The following is a 5883-nucleotide window of genomic DNA, read 5'->3' as shown; positions in this document are numbered from 1 at the left end:
CTCCACCTTGGAGGCTGTCACTTGTCAGATATACATTATCCAGCTGTGGAGTCCCTCCCCTCCGGAGGAGCAGCCTCTTTTCCTCACACTGGGACGGACCAGCCGGGGCAGAGATGCCAGGAATTCCTCCAGACTTCCTCAGATAAACTCTATTGTGCTGCTGAACAATAAGGGCCGACCGAGCGATTGTGCTAAAGGTGAGGACCTTCCATAAAAAGCCACTAAACATTAACACAAACGTCGAAGCTTAAAGATTTTTCTGCCCAAAGACAGAAACATAAAACCGCTTTTTTTTGTCTGTTAATGATGTTTGGTTCTGTACAGACAGCCCCCCCCCAAATCCCCACCACCCCACCCCCCTGAAACCTTAAGAAACTAATAGCACATGTAATAATAAATGAATAAAATTATCAAATAAGCTAAATTAAGCAAGTAAAGGTCGTTTTTGGGGGAAATATAGATTTTCCATTCCCTCCAAAGCTCCTCAAATTACTGAAGCCTTAAAAAAAAGGAGGCTCTATTCAAATATGTCCTGAATTGAATATGAAACATGAATATGAAATGTGTGTAAAGTCAGATGAGATGTCTGTTTGAAGCTGTTCTCAGCAGCTGCACTGTATCTTCCAAATGAGTGGATGTTTCTCCCACATGAAGTCACAGCACACGAATCACATCATTTCCCAAAGACCCCTCATGTGTCCCCCATGTGGACGGTGTGTGGGGGGGTAGAAAACTCTTATCACACTTATCTAACCAGCCACTTTGAGACAAGTGGAGTCGGCTGCCTCCCTTTGTCTCTGTGTCAGCGCCGCCCTCAGGTCTGGCAGGTTTTCAACAGAGAATACCCGAGGCTGCTGGGCTCAGGTCAGGCGGGGTGGGAGGGGGGACTGGCAACTCACGCACAGCATTTATAATAAAATAAAAATCCATTGCGTCACAAAAAGAGGTGACAGGGTAGAGCAGCTGTTAACGGCTGCGGAGAGGTTACTCAGGATTTAATGACAACGTTGTTTGTGACTAACGTGTCGGTGGAAACAGTTTGTTCACCTGAGAGCGTCAGCAGGTGACTGATAGTTCTGTATAGTGTCTGATTCAAAGTCATTCACTGGAGCTGAGCTTCTTAAATTTCAATAACAACTGGAAAAACTGGAAAGTCCCTCAGTGGAGCTCCTTCCTCCTCCGAGGCCCGACAACCTCCCCTGCAGCTTTTCAACCCTACACATTTAAATCCACTATACTTCCAGTTATCCATACACTACAACGTTTACACACTCATAAACACTCACACTCAGTCTCAGACACACTCAGGCTGTGGCTGAGGGGTAGAGTGGTCGTCCTCCAACCTGAAGGTCAGCAGTTCGATCCCCAGTCTGACCCATCTGCGTCGAAAAGTCCTTGGGCAAGATGCTGAACCCTGAATGCCCCCCCCCCCCCCCCCCCAATAACAAAGTGCTGCGAAAGAGATGCACTGTATGAATGTGTGTGTGAATGGGTGAATGTAAAACTGTATCAGTCGGCTTGAGAATTTCCTTTTGTTAAAATCAATGAATTATTCAGTGAAAATGTAAAAGATAAACTCCCTGTCTCTGTTCGAGCTGCAGGAGGAGCCGAGGACATCAAGAGGAAGAGAACACAGGGATTTGAACACGTTCCAGACCCCCCCCCCGATCCAGAGCCGCTCCCTGCACAGGACGTTAGCCCCGGCAAGGATGTGGTGGAGTTTTTTCAGTTTTGGTGCAGATCCAGATCATGAGGTAGATTTTTCCACTCTAACCTTTGTGGGATTAAAGGCTATTTTTCAACCTTTTCTTAAAATGTCTAAAGAAATAATAATAAAGAAAAGGCAAGGCAGGGGTTCGAGCGGGATGGAACACGCAGCCTTCGGTGTTCCAACACTTTGGACTGGTGTCATCATTTCTATCTCTAGGCACTTTTCATGAAAAGAACCAGAGATTATAATTTAATAGAAAGTTCTCTCAATGAGTAACCCCCACTTAGAGATAATATAACGTTATAAAAGGTCAAGTGTTAATCAAGTGCTCAGTGATTAATATCCACACCCTGAAATCAAATGAACATTCTTTGGTTAAAGTTTGATTTCACCTCCCCTGTCATCTCGTCCCACTCTGGGTGAAACTGGGTGTGGCAGCCGCCAGCTTTCTGAAGAAAAGAGGATTTGGGAGGTTATCTGGAAGTTCATGTAGAAACACTTGGATTTAATTGAGCACCATTTAAAATCGGTGGATTAACACATATTTGTATTTGAGGTTTGTCGTTGAGAGGGTTTGTCAGTTTACGTTATGGTGAAGTGATGTCATGTCTGTTGTTTACTCAGATGACAGTTGACGATTGAGTCACTGACACGACGGATCAGTATCTACTGTCTCACACTGATGAAGCAACAGCATCTCAGGGAATCTGACGCCACAGTTAAACTTTGATTCTTTGGGATTTTGAAGTTTTCTCTGAACTGAACCTGATTCTGTTTAAATACAAGATGGTGCTTTGTGGCCCTGGAGGTAGTGGTGGAAGTCATCTGATCCTTTTAAAAATGAGGACTTGCAACTTGGTATGCTTCATTGATTAGTTCAAGTAGAAACACACCTCTGCGTGATCTGGAGTCTAACTGACACATTCTTCAGAGGTCGCAGTGCCAGACCCAGATTGAGATGGAGATTGAAATCGGTGGATAAACACTTTGTAAAAAAAGTAGAGGGGCAGAAAGTACAGATATTTTCTTTGGCGGAGGTAAATCTATTTAAGTAAAGTACAAATACATGAACAATGTACTTGAGTGTTGAATACAGTTTGTCAGAAACAAAGCACGAGGCAGCAAAACTCGACTTAAATAATAAATAAACGTGTTGAGTTCCATTTCACCAGTTTCCCACAGGAACTGATGCATTTTCTGTTTTCCAACCTAAAGGTCCAACGATCCAATGAAAATTATCTATTGACCCGAATATGAAAGTAATCATACCGATGTGTCGACGGTGTGATTATCGTTCTATTATCTCTCCTCTTACTGACAACTGCACAAATCCTCCTTTCTTCAGAAAGCTGGCGGCTGCCACACCCAGCGGCCACCAGAGCAGAACGAGGTGGATGGTGTTAAGAGACAAATACCAAGAGGCAGGTGACAGGAGGGGGGGGGGGGGAGAGATCCTCCTTTAGTGATATCGTACAAATTGTTCTTTATCCTGAAATGATCCCTTAATATGTAAATATAACGTATTGACAGAGAGCGGCTCCTCTGTACCGTGTCTGTGTTTTTAAAACAAGTGAGGAGTGAAGTTTTTAATCTGTCAATCATTCTCCTTCCTGATCCTCATATCAAACCCATCACAGGCTTCTGCTGCCTGGACAAACATTAACCACACCCACCACTGGTTTCCACTGGGGCCAGAGAAATAAAGGTGGTTATTTGTTATAAAGTGCTGAGGCGTCCAATCGGTGAATAGACCAGATCACTTTCATTCAAAGGAAAAGTGCTTTATCTCACTGAGGCAAGATATCACAGGACATCGCTTTATGCTCATCGTTTATAAATAATAAACTTTAATGATCCTGAACAGGTTCGTGCAACGGCCTCCATCAGCGATACCTTTATTGGCAACGTGTTTCACTTTTGTCTTCACTTAACACTGGTTCTACTGGGAGGGGGGGGGGGGGGGGGGGGCTGCACTGGCCTGTTTAGTAACTTTCCGCTCTGCTTGGAACTGGGCATGTTTGAAACAGGCATCACTCTCAAGTTCCATCCTGAAAGAAAAAGCTGTGAGTTTGAATATCACAGCAATTAAAAGACTTTTATTTTATGAGTGGAATATTCCTGTGGAATAAGGGAAATACTCAGTTCTGGTTCAGAATCGGCTGCAGGGCCGGAGCTCAAAGAAAATAAACTGAAGGAGAAAAAAAGCTTCTGCACATTAAAATCTGCCCTTCAACGTAAGAACACGTAAAGAAAAAACTGATATTTCACCAACAGGAAAATTATCAAATCTAAAAAAACTGTATTTGGTTATTCTATTTAAACAGGGGCGGATTCAGGGGGCAGGGCCTGGGGGGCTCCGGCCCCAGCTGGAATCTGATTGGCCCCTGACTTCCCCCTGTCCTGTCAATGTCTGAATTCAGGGGCTGCATCCTTAGTTCAGAGGACACGGTCTAGATCCACCACTGCATTTAAAAGAACTCCCTTCTGCTAAACATCAAGTCGCTCCTTTCATTTCAGTTTACTTCTTTCTGTCGTTGCCAACTTCCAATGAAGTGATTTCTTCCGTCATCTCCACCTCGTTGGAAGCCCTGCAGGATATTGCTTGTTTTTTTTAATAGAGTTCCCGTCGTCGGTTCCTGTGGGCACCACACCCAGCCTGCCGTGCTTCATTAGCATCTGTCCACTATTCTTTGGAAGCGTCTCAGAAATAGATTTAGTGCGATAAAGTGTTTTCATTCAATCAATCCATCAAATTTGAATTGTGAAACCCGGATTCGGAAATCACAATTTGTCTCATAACATCCTCTCGCCATCTGTTCTTTAATCATAAACCTCATATCTAATCTGAAACTTGTCAATAAAAGAAGAGGGAGCCAGATCATAAACATCTGACTTTACAACTGTTAAGTTCAATCTGATTAAAACTGCAAGTGAAACCCACTCAAGCCACTCACATGGATTAAGAGATCACTGGTTGCTACAGTTCAGGTTTAGCTATGAATAAAGAAAAGTCGTGTTTGTAATTCCTATAAAAACTCGTTATCTGTGTGACTTGTTGAGACGATCACCTCCTTAATCCTGACGAGCTGCTCTCAGATAACACGCCGCTCCGTGTTCTGCATTCCACAGACAGGTTTCATCAGCCGCTGTTATCTCAGACACACCCAGCCTGCAGTTAACAAATATCCTGGCAGCTTTTTTCCTCTGGCACCGACCTGTTTGCTCGCTGCTTATTACACATGCCTGAACCGCTGACGGGTGTGATTAGCAGGAACTGGTATCAAGCTACAGACGGCTGATTCTCTCAATCTGTCGCCAACACACAGATGATAAATACATTACAACTGTCTGGAGTTATTCATACAGGTGAATTATCTGATTTCTGTTCTCCAGGTCTTCCAGAGTTTCTCTGTTCATTGCAATTAAAAAGCAGCAGAAGATCAGATAAGGGATTATATGGCTGCAGTGCAAATATGGTACATATATAATAATCTGCAGCGTTGAGCTGTGCAATATTGTTCACTTTATGTTTCCTCTGCTGCTGCTCTTTGCACAAAACACACGTACAGAAACAAGTCCTGTGTTCAACCTGTGTTTTCATGATTAATCCTGATTTATTTACGATCACATGCACAGTACAATTAAAAACTCACACTACTCGTGTGAGTTTTTAATTGTACTGTGCATGTGATCGTAAATAATCTTTAATTTCATTCTTGAGAATCTTGCAGTGGCCTGTTCATCTTCTCCAGAGTTGTGTGGTTCAACAGCTTGAGATGAAACCTTCCATCGTGTGTTAGCTCAGGAGGTTGTTGCCGCTCTGGACTCAGTTTCCATAGAACTGCGACTTTGCTTGGCTCAGTTTGACTTTTCTTAACTTGGCTGCAGCTCACGGATCTGGGCAACCTCAGGCGAAGTGGAACAGAGGAGACTTTCTCTCAGGTTCCAGCGTTGCCCAGTGCATTCAGCTGTGGGTGAAATGAAAACCAGTTTCTCTGAGCAGATTCCAGATGTTTTTTGAAGTTATCAAATAGTTTCAGGTCAGGCCCTGAGGCAGGTGAGGCTGGGCTCCTTGTTTCATTCCTCAGCCTCAACGGGAGGATTTGTTCTGCAGCACCATGTGTTGAGCGGGTGTGTGTGTGTAATGTTTGCTTTGTGTTGACTGAAGGGAG

This window comes from Platichthys flesus, chromosome 17, assembly GCF_949316205.1.
Source record: "Platichthys flesus chromosome 17, fPlaFle2.1, whole genome shotgun sequence".
In the NCBI taxonomy this organism is placed as follows: domain Eukaryota; kingdom Metazoa; phylum Chordata; class Actinopteri; order Pleuronectiformes; family Pleuronectidae; genus Platichthys; species Platichthys flesus.
The sequence above is the reverse complement of the archived record's forward strand: the minus strand, read 5'-3'. Positions refer to the sequence as shown.